Genomic DNA, 17,929 nt, shown 5'->3' with positions numbered 1-17,929 from the left:
AGGATGGAAGGGTGGAAGGTAGGAGGGAAGGAGGGAAGGGAGGAAGGAAGGAAAGAGGGGAGGGGGAGAGAAGGAGGGAGGGAGGAGGGAAGGGAAGAAGAGATGAAAGGAAGGAAGGAAGGAAGGGAGGAAGGAAGGAGAGAGAGAATCAGATGCTTAGATTTCAAAGGTGGAAGGACATAGCAAACCTGGAGACCATCCTCTCAAGAAATGTCTCTTTGGTCGCATATAACTTCCATGTTTACTAGCCTGTTAATTATCACTGCTCTTTAGCATATATGATAGTCTTTGAGAACAACCAGTAATCACTAGTTTTAAGCTTTTAGGATTGATGTCATTACGGATGTCTTAGACCTTTAAGTGTCCCTCTGCTCTCAACTCAAACAATAGGACTATAGATGAAATGTGCATGTTGCCTCAATACCCACAGTATCAGAATTCCCAAATACAAAAAAACTTATTTTTCCTAAATAATCTGCATGAAAATGAAAAAATATACAGTAATAAAATAGTACTTTTGGCTTTTAGTATATGTTATATAAAACACTACATTATGCTAGAAATTGAATGGCCATCTCCCAGGCAATGACAAGTGACTGCAGTGGACAAATGTCACTGGAACAGAACCAACCTAGGATGTGAATATTGTCTTTCTCTAACCTAACCCTTAGAGCAGGATTCTACTTAACTGTATGTTTCCTCAATCAGAAATAACAGTGAAACCAGCAACAGTTTATTAAGCACTTACTATATGCCAGCCATGGTGTGAGATACTTCTTATGCATTATCTCACTTAACCCTTTCACCTACCCATTGGTGTGCATTATTACCCTCAATCTACAGATGAGGACGTGGAAGCTGAGAAAGGTGAAGTCACTCTGCTCAAAACCTTAAGTACGGTGAGGTCCAGAGCAAAGACTCCAACCCAGGTCTGACTCTAAGGATTGGGCTCCTAAATGCTGTGTAACTGACACTTTATTCCTGTTCTCCAACTTGGAGAATCAAGGCCAGGAAAAGTTAAAATAATGTGTTTTATTACGATTTACCCAAAACCTCACTTGGACTTCGTGTTCCCACATCAGCTTCAAATGGCTTCTTCCCCCCCACAAAATGAAACTAGAGTTTCTTCTTTCATTTCTTTTTGATAAATAAAGCTAATATTAGACTATCAAATAGACCATGAGGCCACAACTAACCAGAGCATTCTTAAGAATTCTTCCATCGCAGCATGCAGCAAGACACTCCAACATCTTTAAAAAGTTTAATTTAGAAAAGAAAAAGCTTAAATATAAGTACTCTGTTAACAATTACAGATGTCAACAAAGAGTTTGCTAGATAAAACTCTTGAGTGTATACAGAGGGGGCTGATGCTCTTATGGCTTACTGAGCTTTTAAATTATAATCCCTATGCTTTTTTCATGTGCTGGTTGGGTTTTCGTGGCAGAGATATTAATAGGAAAATAAACACCTGAAATTCTATTATTCAGTATGCCATCTATGAATGTACAATTATGCATCTATTCAGAAGCATCTGTATGTTAAAAGGAGGTAAAATATAAACACATCATTATCTTTTGTTCCAAGACGATGCAATTATTTATGCCATCTGTGTGTAGAAGGTGGTGTGGCTCAGGAGACCAGTTCAGGTCTGTTTCACCTTGAGATACAACACGCCTAGAGCCAGACCTTTGCTTAAAGTGCCTGTGGTTCTCTGAGCTCCTTCAATTCCTACACACTGGGTACCAACTAGGTTCACCCTCCCAGTCTAGATTCTGTGTGTCCATTTTTTCCCCAACTTTGAAAACCAGAGTTTCCTCTTTCATTTCCTTTTACTAAGCATAGCTGATATCAGTACACCAAACACCATGAGGTTAGCACTTAACACAGGTACAATTTGTTAACATTTCTTGGCTGAAGGCAAATTTATGAATACAATCATTTTCACATATGGAAACCATCTCTATCAGAGACATGCAAATAGCATTGTAAAACCTGGTCCTTGTAGAACTCAGCAAAGGTCTGCGTGGATGCAAACCTTGAGGTTAAGTATAGCGCTTCTCCGAGTATCTGCCTGTGCTTATTACCATATTGCAGAAGTTGCTTCTAAAGCAAATAGTTTTCAGAAAGACCGGGGTTACGAAATAATTCAGAGATCTTGGAAGGGAGAGAAAAGACAGTGGCATCATGTAAAAGCTGAAAAACAAAATTAGCTATTCGTCTCCTATCAAAGCTTGAGGACTTCTAGCACAGAATCATCATGACCTTCCATGAAGGAAGCCCTGGAATATACAGATTTCCTTTTGGTTTCTAAAATAAAGGTACTTACCAGTGAAAATCCACAAGTCACCACACTTTGCCCAGAATCACACTGGCCACCCTTCTCCATGGAAGCAGAGAGTGGGACCTGCTAAGTTTGTGGAGATACCTACTTGGGTTGGTTAGAAATAGGTGAGGGGGAGGAAGGGGGAGAAAAGAAAGGCTTTCCCTTTAAAACTGAACAGAAGCTGGTACCAGATCACATGACCTTTTACCGTAATTTCTATTAAAATCATTTCATGTCTGGTTGCCTCTGCTCTCCTGGCTCATTTGTATTGTTTACAACAAGTCATTGCACTGGCAGTTAGTGGTGGCTGAATCCATGGTTACCCGCTTCACATTCACTAGTTAAATGGAATGCAGCTCTGCTGTGGGGTTCAGGGAGCAAGCTCTTAAGAAACCACAATCCAGCCATCAATCAGGCTAATCTGAGAGAAATTAATCTTATAAATATAAGTATTGGTGCATATTAAAAATTGATAGAAAAGGGGCATGGGCTTTTCTTAGTTGGAGTTGCAAAAGTGGACAAGCTGAGATTTGACTTAGAGACTCAGAATGTTCGTCTGTGGTCTCCATCTGACAGCCATTCAAGTTGTGCATCTAAAAAGCTTTCCAAGATAATACGACCACCCTTTAAAGCAAATTCACCGCCCCCCCCCCCACCAAAATCTGGTGAGCATTTATTTTACCTGAATGTTCTTAGGATCTAAAGAGTACCTAAATACAGATTTAACCAGTCTGCAACCCCAGCAAAGTAACTTAAACAGATACATGCAAGACAGTAAAACACCAAACAGACAGCACTGGGTAGAATTCAATTAAGACAAAACCTCAGTGGAATGCTCTTTACCAGTAAATTAAAACTGCAAACTAATATGTCTTATTAAGAGCACGAACAGTACAAATTCATTCTATTGTCCATGAATTTATGTGGTTAATTCTTTCAAAACATTCCCCACAGCAAACTTGTTTCTCAAGATGGACATGACCAACAATTATAATTCCTAATAAAAATTTAGAAGTTTTATAGTTTAATGCCCACGATCATTGTCCCACAAGTCACACCAAAATGCTAAATGAGAGCAGCAAATAGTTAAAGCTAACATATTACAACCCCATCTACTGCAAAGTCACTGTATCAGAAGCTAGAATTGATTTGTTTCCTCAGAACGAATTGAAAATGAATGTAACATAACGTCGGAAAAATTCCTCCTGCACTGCTAATCGGATATTGTATAATGGTTGATTGCAGCTCTGCCCTGTGCTATTGCTGCCTAAATCATACATACTTACACGTTCTGGGTTCTTCCAAGAGTTTGGTGCAGTTTCAAGGACAAATGTCTTAAGGGAGCCTCTCTACTGTGCAGCAGAGAGCCTAGCTCGGATCTGATGACAAGAGCACAGTGCTAAATCTGACAACAGAAGCAAACTTCCTGCGTGGAGAGGAGATCTTGGAAAGTCTGAGGGTTAAAAAGGCTGCTTGAAATGTGCTGGTTGATTTGCTCCCTGGTTGTGTATACACAGTAGCAGCCTGATCTGTGTTTGCAGCCCTGCAGAAAGGAACCTTTACTGAAAACCAATGGCATCACATTTCAGCGGCGCTGGTGCCAAGTGCTGGAGAGCACAGCAACCTTTGACAACTTCACACAATTCAACCCAGCAGACTCACCGCAGGTCAGGCAGGAGTGTGGAAAGTGTCTCCCCACCGGCTTTCATCTCGAGTGTGTTAGCGCAGCTCCCGGAAAACCAAACACTGTTACCGACCGGACTCGGACAACGGTGTAAGGTATTCCCTGGACTTATCTTAAATACGATCTCTACCTCCGCTGTCCTGACCTACCATCGACTATATGTTCACAGAATTTAAAAAATGAATCCCAATTTTTAAAATATGTTTCCCTCTGTTTCTTATATAAACCTTCAAAGCCACGGGGTGTTACTAATCCTGTGTTGAGTATTTAAGACTCCTCTGACGTTCCTCGTAAATATACGGAGGAAAAAAAAAGACAGGGTTGGGTGGTCTGGTCCCTATATTCTGTATTCTGCCTCCAAATTCAGAGGCTGGAGTTTTAAAATGATTGTTTTGGTGGGGACTATTTTATTACTGTTCATTATAAACTGGCCGTGTCTATAGAACTTTATTCCAGCTGAACCTACTACTATAATGAGGCTATAAGGATAGTAGGAACAGGCAAGCATGGAAGAACATGGAACATGCTGTTGGAGAGTGGAATCACCTTCTTTAACACCCGTACTATGGAAGAGAATGGAAATTCCAGACCTTGCCAACTCTAAGAGGAAAAGTTGAGAGCGCATAAGAAAGTGGGGATGGGGGGCGCTCCTGGTTGCTGTAACAAACTTAATCCAAATTATTGGTTAACTACTTCATCATCTACGTGTTCCTCACTGCCCTCCTCTCCCTTCTGTTCTTATGACAAGTCTAGATTATAGTCTAGTTTATAGCCTGTTCTATGGTATTTTCTCACTATTTGTATTTTACTTCAAAGGGCAGAAATAAGAAGTGACAGTTTCACAAAAGGCCGTGTTAAATGTGTCAGGCAGCAAGGGAAGTGTTGCCCGACTTATCTGAAAGCCCGCCCAGGAGCTGCCTGGGCAACTGGTGAATCATCCAAGGCCTTCACTTTTCATTTCGGCCACACTATTGTTCAGACGTAATGATAATTCCCTTACGTTGGAGAGCCCACATAATGTAAGTCTGGGCTCAGGTACCAGAGAGGGTTAGCTTCCTCTCCTGACTCCACTACTTTCTATCTGCATGAGGTTAGGAGTTGGTTAAAATCTCTGAATTCCTGTTTCCTTATCCATGAAATGGAGACAATATATCTGCCATACACGATTATCTGAAGATGTAAAGAATAACCTATGTCAAGGGTTTACCCCCGTGCCTGGCATGAATGCATTTATACACATTTACTGCATCCCCTTTCAGAACCAGACACAGTGCCAGAAACGGGGGGTACAAAGTCAACAGAGACAGGGACCCCACGCTCAAGGGAAGTGCTGCCAGTGCTAGATCTTTCCTCCTTCCTTCCCGTAATTTGCATAGTCTCTAGCAAAAAGCACTAAAACACTTTCAAATACTTTGTCTCATAACAATCCTATGAGATAAAGGAAACGATGCCCAATTTGCAAATGGGAAAACTACAGCTTAAAGAGGTGAGGGTCACACAGCTAGTAAATGGCAGCCCGAACGTCAACTCCAGTTCTGATTCTGTCGCATACTCTTTAGAGGATACGTATGAATTTGGCATGGAGCATTCATTTTCTGCACAATTCTATATTGTGCTATCTTAATAGCATCATGTGTGTATATGGTACTAGGTAAAGCTGTGTAGGTCCCATAAAGAGAGAGACTGTATCTTGAACTTCCTTTGTACTCTCTGACAGACCTAGCATCATACTAAACATATAACGTGTTTAATAAATTTTCCTAAATTTAAAAGAAACTCAAGCTCAATTTTACCACCTATAGTCAACCTAATAGGGAGCTACAACTCCTCAACAAATAATGGTTTGGAGGTTATTTGTGGCCTTCCAGGGCTCATGGTACGTCTCCAATAACTGCCAAATAATTAGATGCATGTCAAAGTTTTTAACATTGATTCATGATAAAACCACCCAAAGACTGTTTTCTTCATTTGTTTAGCACTTATTCTGTACATGGAGGGCCTAAAGAATTTTGGTAAGAGCGACTAAATATTTACTTTTAAATTCAAATTTGATCCCAAGACATCTCTTGATTTCTAGGTTCACTTCAGTTTCTAGGCTTACCAGCTCACCAAGTGTAGAATTCCACCATTGATCAATATCTTGTGAATCAGAGCAGAGCATATGGCCAACGTCAGGTAGAAACAAAGCAGAGTTTTGGATCTCCTTTATAAAAATACATTGTCTGCACAAACAACCCAAATTTCCTGAATAATTATGGAACTACTGCTTCATTTTATGCTTTGAAATGTAGTCCATTTCTGATGGAAAAATTGGCTAGACATTTGTCAATGAATCATACATAAAAATGGAAATATTCTTGAAAGAGACCGGTATAGAATCTAGAACTTGGAGTTCAACTGATGTATTACATTAATTAGTTCTCTTATATCCTGGAAATCTTTTTTTAAAATAGAACTTATATCATTATTTATAAGTATTCACTGCCAAGCAATGATTCCTTCAGCCTTAACAAAAATCCAGGAACTTTAGATTAATATCAATGTCATGGCAAAAGTGTAAATGATAGGCAGTGTTTGAGACAAAGAAAACAATTATTGAATACATTGTTTTTGTTTCCAAAGTCATTCACTTGTTTATTTAGACAAGCTGTGGCCATCTGTAAGGGAAAGTAAATATGCTCCTCACGTACTGGCATCACATACGTTAGAATTGCCAAGCTTGCTACATTCAACTGGCCAGCTGCATACTATTTCCTGCTTCCTCCCTAAAGAAAGTAATATGTGAAATACCTACCACAATTCCCGGACCACAGTGGACAAGAAACATGCCTACCAAAGACCACTCTGGAGCTGAACAAATTGGCCTAGGACTTGCTCAAACCTGGTCAGGATGGAGAACTGGTCGACCCAGTGACTTTTCCTCAACACCTAAAACTAAACATATACCCATGAGTCTCACTTAGCTCTCATAACCATCTTGGAAGAAGATGCTTTTAGTATTCACATTTTTCCATATAAGACAAAATCAGAAAATTTAATAATTTCACAAGGTCATACAGGCAGTAAGCGACCCAGCAAATATTTCAAAATGGCTGCTCTAACTCTAATTCTAAAGATTTTACACAGAACTAACATACAATACTTTCCCTTCAGGAAGAGTGTGCACACATTAGTTTCCCCCTTTTTCCTTTTGGTTTCTCATTCCACAGATCACTTCAATGCAGACCAGATACTCTTTCACACACACACACACACATACACATACATACATACACACTCATGCACATGCCTCTCTCTTCTATCTTCAGCTGCGTCCCATATTTTCTTCTCTCACATCTTGGCCAATTACTTCAGGGAATAATTTTTTCACTCCAGCTTTCCTCACTCTCCTGCTTTTCAATGAATTTGTGTGTCAAAAAACAAATCTCATTTATGCACCCCTATGTTCATTGCAGCATTATTCACAATAGCCAAGATGCGGAAGCAACCCAAGTGCCCATCAACTGGTGAATGGATAAAGAAGATGTGGTATATATACACAATGGAATACTACTTGGCCATAAAAAAGACAAAATTGTGCCATTTGCAACAACATGGAGAGACCTTGAGGTTATTATGCTAAGCTAAATAAGTCAGACAGAGAAAGACAACTACTTATATGTGGAATTCACTCATATGTGGAAGATAAACACACACATGGATAAGGACAACAGATTAGTGACTACCACAGAGGAAGGGGATGGGGGGAGAGTGAAAGGTGAAAAGGGACGCATATGTACGGGGATGGACAAAAACTAGACTATTGGTGGTGAACACGGAGCGGTCTATATAGAAACTGATATATAATAAGGTACACCTGAAATTACACAATGTTCTAAGCCCATATGACCTCAATAAAATAATTTTAAAAAGATCTCATCACAGGTGATAAACTTAGAAGTGGTGCTAATGTTACACTATTCCTAGGGAAAGACAAACTGCATCTTTTGCAACCAGCCTCTAAAAATCCTGAAAGTTTCTAAACATCCCTTTCAGATACTCTGCAATAGTTTCCATCTATCTTTTTAACTTCCAGTTATATGTGCATTCTCTTAAACATCAACTCTCCAGAGTCTAGATAAATGATAAACTATCATTCAATTTTATGGCTTTTATGTTATGTTTATCACTTGTATCATAATAGAACTGTTTCTCACATTTTTTTCCACCTTGATATACAATATTTCACTCCAATAAGTAACATAGGCTTTTACGGTCTAACCTAGGACAGTAATCAACCTTTAAGCTTGTTTCCTGTGGGGAAAAAAATGTGTGTTTTGTATATCTAATAACTGATCTACAAATGAGAAATTTTAATGTGAACTTGAGTGTCTAAATTCCATGAGGCTTTCATTTCAAACTACTGAACTCATTTACTACTCCACATACTAATATTTCTAGTCATGGCATAAGGCCATACTTAAGTAAATAATTAGTTTATAGAACAGAAATAAACAGGAGTACAGTTAATTGGTTGATTCATTATTAATCAATCACTTAATTTGGAATCACAGGGGCCATGTAAGTTGAAGAGCATTAAGTTGAACCCCTTCATTTTAGAAATAAAGAAACAAAGACCCACTGTTCTCCGATGAAAATGGGTAACCAGATCATCTTATAAACTCTGCTTAGGACCATTCTGACTGATCCTTAGCTAAAGATCAATGTTCAGTAATATACACATTAGCCAAAAAGAGCAAATTTCTATCTCTGAAGGTGATAGATCCAAAGGCTCATCAAATATTATGTCCCATTTCTGCAACCTTAGGAAAATAAATGTTCCCACTAAATAGAAAATAAATTTCTAATAACTGAATTAAACTGTTCATCTCAATAGCCAACTTAAGATTTCTCTCCACACATAATAACTTGGAAAAATATATAGCCTGTGTTTACTATAGCACGATAGACACAGTCTCTAAGAAGAGCTATAACTCGCTAACAATTTTCCTGATTTATGTTTGAAAACATACAGGGCATGAAATGATTTCTGCAACCTTACATTTTCCTCAAGAACACTGGTAGGCGGAAGATATATTCCAAAACTCATGTTGGATTGCTGGTTATGGCTCCTTTTTTAATAGAAATGTGTGATAAGCAATTATACGTGCTCGACCAAAAAAAAAAAAAAGTCATCAGATTTTTTTCCCCCATTAAGAGAGGAAAGGAGAAAAAAGGAAGCAAGGAAGAGAAGGAGGAAAAAAAGAAGGAAGGGAGGGAGGAAACTCTGATAAAAGAATATTTTCATATAATGTTTGCATTTTAAAAAGCGATTGCCTTTTTAAGTGAGAAAGGGCAATATATATTCTTCTAAAGAACAGATTATGGATAACGTATGGTTATAAGCTATAACTCTATACAAATGTTAGTGATTCTCGTTCTTAGTATTTAACATATATGGAAATTTGCCTTATAATCTATAATTGTGCTAATAAAAACAGGTATTCACAAATATAAATTATATTGGTCATAAAATCAGCCTTATTAATCTAATATATCTTAGAGTGAAACCTAATTTAAATGGGCCACTCTGGTAACACAGATATCTGGAAACACTGTTTATCCTACTGCAAAGTATCTATCAGAACAGGAATACAAAAGTTTTGCTAGGCTTCATAAAAAGTTAGCATTCTGAAGTTAAATCTTCAAAACAGTAAAAAAAATCACTATTTCAGATATGCATATTTGCCCAGTTAAAAAAAATTAATTTGTAGAAGAGAAGTAAGATAAGTATATTCCTTAATTAGTATCCTTTATAAAGTTCTATCTAGGTTACTTATTTTAGTTGATGTGCCATCGGAAACAGCCATAAGCAGCCATAAGTAAATAAAATATCTTTGAATTGCCAGTGTCTTGCCCTTTATCACAGGGATTCCAAACACATTGAACCCTCTTTTGTGGTAATTATGATCATTCCCTTGTTTAAATGAACAAAGCATCCTTCATAATAGAAATATAAACAGAGGCCTGATTTAAAAGTACCAAAAATGATTCGTCTTTTCAACTACAGGAGTGATCAAGCATAATGGTATAAATACACCATAAATATCGGTGCATGGTGTACACATTGGAGGGAGTATGGGAGGTAAGATTGACACCCAATTCAATGGAGGAGGTAAGCTAAGAGAATAGTGTCCTTGCACAGTTGGAACTCACCAGAGTTGAGTAAATGAATGGTATCTAATCTCTAAGAAAAAGAAAACATCCCTAGCTACGTGATAACGACACACAGGGTCTTAATACTATCACAAGGTATACTTCAGGAATTGAAAGATTCGCAAAGATTTTTCCAGCTACCTGAATCTGAAGATCCGAAACCATAAAGCAATGTATCTGCATTCTATTCCAAAAGACGGTATTACTTTCTGCAGTCATCTCTTAAAAGAAGACCCCATAGCGTCTGTCTGGCTCTCCTTCTTGGCCACCACCCCCATTGATTCCAACACAAAGTACGATTATAAATTAGGTTCAAACTAATCAAAAGAACATCGTTCCAGAGAAAGATCCTTAAGCTCTCCAATAGCACCGCATCCACCCCATCCTCCAGCAGGAGAGAGTGAGGAGCACACAGAACTTATTTATCATTCTCTGCTCTGATTCCTAAGGCACACTTACTCTACCGGGATGGAAATGCGAACCAAAAAACTGAATTGCAAAGTTGTGTTCTTTCACAGCTTTAAAAAACTGACAACAAAGTGACAAGAGAAAATTTCTTTGTTTGCACAAGAGGCCCCAGTACATTATTTTGACTTTCTAAAGATATTGTAAATGAATAAAAAAATCACAATATTACGAAACTTGGTAATCGTTACTTCCAAATGACAGATTCTATTGTTCGTGCAGAAATTTTCAGTTGGTTTTCTCATACCAGTGGTTCAATTGAAAGATTTACCAACTGCTCCCTAGAGAAAACAGAAGATCAGCATTTAAATGGAGATATGTTTCCAAATGCACCGTACCTAGAAGGCAGATACTGTCAAGGTTTCTTAGTGAGAATAACTCAAATTGTATTAGGTACATTTTGATGCTGTAGCTATCTCCATTTCATAGGGCTCGGTCTGTTTCCATAACATTCTTTTTCCTCTGTGCATTCTTTGTAATATTGGTCCCAAGAAGTTAAAATTAAACCTTGCTGCATTGCACAGCCCACACACTAACAACAAACAATTACTACTGTACGTATCATTTCTGATGTGTACAGAAAAAGACCACAGAAGATAGGTTGGCCAGAAATGTTAAATAATTGAAAACTATAATGACCTAACAGAGTAGTAAGCTTAGTTTACAATGCAGCCAATTTAAAGCCATAAAAATACTGTGTAAAAATTTTATCTTGTGGTTGACCATTACATAGCCTATCTATTATTCAAAAGCATCTCAACAGTGTTTTTCTTCATTAATGTGGCTTTTGGCATTTCCCTCAAAATCCTTCTGTTCCCCTAGTTTTCCAACAATTTTGAAACAGATACAAAATTCTTGCCTTATATCATAAATTCCCCTAACCAGGATGATGAGATCTTCAGTGACTGAAACCAATTTCATAGGTCAATCTTTAAGGGATAATTTAACTTTCTCAGTAGGATTTGTTTTGCATTTAACAGAGTCGAGGACGCAAGACATTAAAAAATAATAAAACAGGACTACTGCTACTTGTATTGACACATCTGTAAACAAAAGGAACACCTCGTAAATAACCCCCTTTTCTGTGACACACTAATCCAGGGATTTGTCTGTGTTACAAAATGTCATAAGGCACCAGGAAAGTTGGGCCCTGAGTGTTCGGCTAAGGTGCATAGCATGTCTGTGGAGGAGAAAAAAGAGACACTTAAGATCAATTTCAAACATAAGCCCATTACCTCTGGTAGGCTCTTGCTAAAATTCTGGCTGTAACCAAAATGTCCCTGTAAGCAAGGTTACTGAGAACAACCCCAGAGATGTTTTCCAGGACCACTTTCTCTCCCAGCCCTTCAGCTGTCTGCATAGTTAGCTCTACCTTATCTTGCTGCCCTGCCACTCGCATGCTGATTCAAATTCAGAACTCAAAATGAAAGATGAAATATCTCGAAGATCACTTAATATAGAAATACTGTGGCAGTAATAAGAGGTACTCAGGAGGAGATGGGAACAGGTACTCTCTTGGCAACCTTTTAATTTCTGGAAAAATTGCACAGAACAAACTGAGCGGCACACACATGGAAACCTAATCGATTGATCTGCTCTATTCTGTTAAAGCAATACCCATCAGAAAGGCTCCTTGCTCCTTTCACAATTCCCCTTAAAGAAGACCAGGAGGTTTCAGTACAAACCATGCACCAAGACTTAAATGCTATTTTGATTTATTAAAGAAATAAATGATCTTTTACCTACTTTCATCACCCCAGTCAATGGACAGTTTTATGTGCTAAATGATACCATTCTCAATATACCCACTTCTAACTCTGCGTAACGCGAGTTTAAAGAGTTAAGAGAATTGTTTTAGTAAAAGTAACAAAGCCATGCATCTCAGACACATCTATGTTTGAGACATCAACTAGGCCAGTTTCGCCATATACTTGACTCTTTTCGTATTTGAAGGAAAAGAAGCCCCATCCATGTCACTTCATCCCCATCAATGTTTTCCTGTATCTTCTTTCTGTAAGCTGTTCCTCAGCTCAGATTTGAGAACTGTTTAAATTTCCCTCTCTTTCCCACAATGACAGAACTGTTTCTCAGGTTGGTTAATTCATTTCGATACCATCAAATCTACTGGACAGGAAAAGAAAAAGAACTCTGACCCCACTCCCCACTCGCATTCTCCTGCCTTCCGCTCGCTCGAGGGCATTTCTTCCTCTTCTCTCTTGCCTGCTGCTTCTGAATTTGGGCATTTGCCAAACACACTCCCCTATTTGGTCTTTGGACAGCGTGAGAAACAAAGGAGAGTTTCTCTTCAAAACCAGACCAAGTCATTCAGCTGCTCCAAAACACTTCAAAACATCTGCAGGTCACTGATCTTGACTTAAAGTATTAAGTAGGAGGGTTTTGAAAGTAGTAGGAGGTCATATGCGGACCTAACAGTTTCTCTTAACTCACATGCTGAGAATTTTTTTTCTTTTTTTTTTTTTTAAAGGGAGAGAGAAGGTGCTATTTTCAACACTGCTCTCTGGTTTACGTTAGCAAAATCATTTGCTTTCTGTATGTGTCTGTGTCTTATTGTACGGCCGCTGGTTCTGGTACTACGACAGAAACACAGCAAACGTGTTTCCCTGGCTGAAGCAGACCCATGTGGAAATTCACAACACAACCGAAGCAAGCACAATAAATAAACGCATACATAATCATTCCACAGCACTGAGGGCGGAGGGGGTTTCTCCAGGCCCTTCCGGACTCTTCTAGAATTGCTCAATAAGAACCCGAAAGGGGGAGGGGGTGCAGCTAGGAAAAGGTTTCCAAAGGAAGAGAAGGGGAGGAGAGGAGATTTGCCCTCTGTGTCTTTCTCTCTAGGGGGTCTCCCATCACCAAACATGGGGGGGGGGTTGGCAGAGTGGGGGAACCGCTGTCCTGCAGATGCTTCTGACAAGACTTGAGGGATAGAAGGGGGTAGGTGGTTTGAAATACTTAAATGATGGCCGGGTGACCTCTGTGTAACTTCAGAGACTCCCTCGGGAAGGTGAACGGGTTGGGGAGACAGGAGGGAACCAGGCGTAGAGGACGGGAGGGAGACCCCTAGGACGACAGCAGCAGCAATCACAGAAGGATTTTCCAGCCCATGACAGCAGTCCTCAACTCCTGACACCACCCCCTTCCCCATAACCCCTTCCCCTATCCCCTCGCCCCAGAAGACCCCAGGACTCTCCCCAACCCCTCCCGGTCCCAGTGCCCCAACTCTGCCCTCACTCTTCGCCACTTTCCCAAGCCCTGAAGTCTCTCTCCAGGAAGGGGGGAGGGGAGAGGTGTTTAAAAAACAAATCTCACTGAAATCAGAATTTATCCGTGTCTCTAGCACACACGCTGACAGTTTTGCAGTCATGGTAAAGGCAAGTCTACCCGAGGTGGACAGGACTTATGGTTGTGTTATTGGCGGGGGCGCGGGGCGGGGGGGTGGGGGGGTTGCACCTTTTTTTTTTTTTTTTTCAAGAGACTCTAAACAAGTGAAGGGGGAAGGGGGTGGCAATAGAGATTTCCACCAGGACTGCAAATCGAGAATGCCCCCGATGCAAATGTCTGTCTCCAGACGTTGATGAGAAGGATTTGGACCAGTTACCTTGGCAGGGTCACAACTGCAGCAGGTTAAGCAGGTGAGTCGTCGGGGATTTTAAAGAAGCCGAAGCCGGGTTCTTGGGCTAGGAAAGTCTACAAAACCCCCATGCAGGAACATTGCACATCTTACACACGCCTCCTTTCGCTGGGCTCCCGCGACCTCAGCAGGCGAGGGGGTGCTGGCCGGCCCGCCGCTGGCAAGGGCACGGCCACCCGCTCTGCCCCCGCGGGCGCGGGGCCGGCCTGGCCCCCGGGGTCCGCGTCCCGAGCGGCTGGGGACTCACCGAGCCGGGCTGCGAGGGGCAGAGGGGCGCCCGCTGCTAGCCGGAGCGCCGAGGCGCCTCCCTTTTCTCTTGGTAGCGTCGGTCCGCACTCCCTGTGACCCAGGACGTCATGATGCCTGTCTGTTTTCTCAATGATAACTTGGCAGAAGAAGCAGAGGCTGCCAGGTTCTCCTCGGGTGGTTACGTGGTATGTGCACGTTTCTGTCTGCATGCATTTCTCTCTTTCTCTTTTGCAAAATAAATCTATTTTTTGCAAAAAAAAAAAAAAAAAAATGCCCGGCACTGTCAGGATGTGATTGCATTATTGCGTTGGCATAATTGACGCCTCTGGGTGTGTAGATCTGTGTGTATGTGCGTGTGCTTTTTTTTCCCCTTTAAATCTGGCTGCTCCTGCCGCCGCCGCAGCCACTGCAAACGGAAACCAAGGCTGCATTCATCTTTTGTCTTTCATTTTACCTTCAGGGTGACATTCAGTGCCAACTGCTCCCTTTTGACCATCGCCCATCCCCGCCTGGGCCAAATAAATTTTAAAAACGTGGGGGGAGGGGAAGGAAGAGCCCCTCGGCCCCAAGGCTGGGGTATCCATTCCTTTGACTAACGGACCCCAAATCTCCCCAACCCACCTCCCACCCCTAAAAAAGCATTTTCCCTTCTACCCACCGGGCCCAGGCACAGAATCGGCACCAAGACGGCCAGGAGCATCCACCCGGGGCCGGACACTCATGCTCGCCGCCCACTCTTGCTGACTTGCATCTCTCAGTTGCCTTCCCAGTGTGTAGGCCTCTCACAACTGGTGCTATTTTTGTCTCCCAGAGATGTTCTTTAAAGCCTTTTAAAAATGGGGAGGGGGCAGGGAAGAAAAAGAGAGAGCCAGAAAGAGAAAGAAGGAAAAGCCCAAGCCGGGATTTCAGGGTCTCTGCAGACACATCACGAAATTTGGGGGTCTCCTGGCATCTCCCCCACTAGGGGAGTTGGAAAGGGCAGAAAGGATAACTGGCTTTTATCCGAATTCTTCTACAACAGCAGGAAAACTTTTTTTTATAGGAAAATATTATTGCTGGTTATTCACTGTATTTGTCATTTTGTTAATGATATTTTTTAGAATCAGTAGGAAAAGTCTCAAGAATAACCCTTAATATTTATTTCTGCAAATATGAGAATGTCTTTTAGATGGTGTGGCCACAGGACAGGTAAAGCTGAGACCATGTCTTTTTACAATATTTAGTTTGTGTTTATTTATACGTATGTTGGTATGTCTCATGTAGCTTCAATTAATCATAATATTGTGTATATTAATCACTATGTGTGTGTTACTGAAAAATAAATATCTACCGCCAGGTCTGGCAAATACTTTGCCTTGTTTAATCACTAGTTCCCCATTTGGCGTAGAAGAATGGAGTTTGGAATTTTTTTCCCCAAGCCTCTTGTTGACCTTGGTCACCATCGTGTATTGGTAAAGTCACTGTTCCTCCTGATTCCAAATTCCTAAAGGATGACAGCAGAAGCCGAGGTTGCAAAAAAATACAGCATGGACAGGAGTGTCTCAGATCTGAGCAGCAAAGCCGATCGGGAGAAAAACTTTTGAATTTATCCCAGAGGATTGGCGGCTGCTGTAGGTTTAAAAATAGTTTACCTATTTGAGAGCTTGGCTAAGTTTAATGAAAATAGCAAGTAACTTGTTAGGTCTTTTCTCTTTAGAGTCACAGACCAAGAATCACTAGCAAATTCCATAGGCAAGACATTGTAATTATGCGAAGATCAGACAATCAGAATAGGAGAAGAGACTGGCTAAGGCAAACCTAAGAAGGTCGCAGGACTATTGAGTAGTAGACACATTCCGAAACCTGAACAATGCCTCGCCACTCTTAACGATTGGACATGGCTCTCTGGCTCTCCTTGGAATGCCAGAAGGATGAAATGGTGCAGACTTGTCCAGGGCTTAGAAGGTACCAGTGTCAAAGATGACTCTTAAGAAAGGCAAGGGCCTCTTCAAAACTCAAGTAGGCATCATCTTTCGAAGTGACTGGTAACTTTTCCCGAACTATCCAAGAGAAGCTCGTTAATATTCAATCAACCAACCTGGTTCTCCAGATTTTTTACTTATTAACCTCAAAACCGGACCCTTAGAGACTCACGGCAAAGAGGAAGAACCATAACAATCTGACTAACTTTAATCCCTTGAAATCCAATTTTTTTTTTTTTCAGACAAATGCCTTCCATGCTGTTTGTCACCAATCCACATGCCAGTGCAGGCAGCCAAGTGATTTCCTTCCCCAGGGGTGAGACGTTTGAGCGACTAGCAAAGTGCTGGAGTAGAGTGTTCAAGTTCTCTGGAGGTTTGAATAGATCCTTTCTAAGGCCAGACTCTCTCAATCAAATTAGGCCTAAGAACGGCTCTCTGTTGTTTATCCCAGTTCAAACTCCTCGGACTGCTTTCAGGTCTTTATTTTCTGTTTTCACCCAAAATATAACAGTTAATATTGTTGTAGTATGTTCGGTTTCACTGCCCAAGCGAACCAAAGGGCGTAAAAACGCTTACTAAGGTGGATGGAACACACAGACGGCACTGTTCTAAACTTGACTTGTGCTGAGACTTTGTAAATCTAATTAAATCTTCCCAACAACAAATGAGAGAGGGAGTCTTGGTATTCTCGTTTTCCTTAAGGAAATGGAGGCACAGAGAAGTTAAGTAATTTGCCCAAAATTACACAGCTGGGATTCCAATTCAAGTGGCTCGAGTCCCCACTCTCAAGCTCTCTGCCTACCTATTCAACTTTCTTTCCAATGACTCAAATCATGCACCTGTGGTTTAGTCAGGCTGCTCACCCACTGCCCATCTCACACAGTCTGTACTCCTACTCTAATGTCAGTGCCCAAACATTCAATGCCCTTTTCTGCCTTATTGTTATTCAACTTCTACCCATTGGTCAAAGCGAGGCTCAAATCCTTTGTCACCCACAAAGCCGTTATTTACTCCTCTTGGGTGTGTTGATCATTCTATCTCTGTTCCACAGTGTTCACTCCTACATATGACATCACTGTTCTTGAACTGTTCCTGGGGATGATTTTTTAATTTCTTCTTCACCTCTCAATTCCTTTCTGACAGAATTATGTTGGTTTTTTGTTTTGGGGTTTTTTTTTTTTTTGTCTCTTCCGGTTTGCCTAACATAGGGCCACGTATAGCACTGGCTCTCATTAAATGGCTTCTGAGGCACTAATGGACATGAAACTGCCTTTGGAGACTAGCAGGCCCATTTTCAATTTGAAAGAAATTGAAAGTTTTATGTAGCCAAAGTTTTATCCTTTTAACTAGAGAAACTGCAAGCTTATTTCTCCATATTTCAGACAGACCTACAGAACACC

The 17,929-nt window shown here is 40.7% G+C and overlaps 1 protein-coding gene across 7 annotated transcripts in view; it reads right to left on the bottom strand.

Moving 5' to 3' along the window:
* ESRRG (estrogen related receptor gamma) overlaps positions 1-17,929 on the bottom strand; it is a 605,082-nt gene that overhangs the window by 543,782 nt on the left and 43,371 nt on the right. The window contains exon 1 of one of the 7 annotated variants that reach the window (XM_070602494.1): positions 15,227-15,364. The exons of 2 other annotated variants lie outside the window; for them this stretch is intronic. The gene's annotated coding sequence lies outside the window, so the exon portion shown is untranslated. Of the gene's footprint in view, positions 1-2,326; positions 2,600-3,609; positions 3,888-14,286; positions 14,890-15,226; positions 15,365-17,929 lie in introns of those variants that run through there. 4 more of the 7 variants (XM_070602490.1, XM_070602489.1, XM_070602493.1 and 1 more) reach the window with 4 other exon arrangements.

Source organism: Equus przewalskii, chromosome 31 (genome assembly GCF_037783145.1).
Source record: "Equus przewalskii isolate Varuska chromosome 31, EquPr2, whole genome shotgun sequence".
In the NCBI taxonomy this organism is placed as follows: Eukaryota; Metazoa; Chordata; class Mammalia; order Perissodactyla; family Equidae; genus Equus; species Equus przewalskii.
The sequence above is the reverse complement of the archived record's forward strand: the minus strand, read 5'-3'. Positions and strand labels throughout refer to the sequence as shown.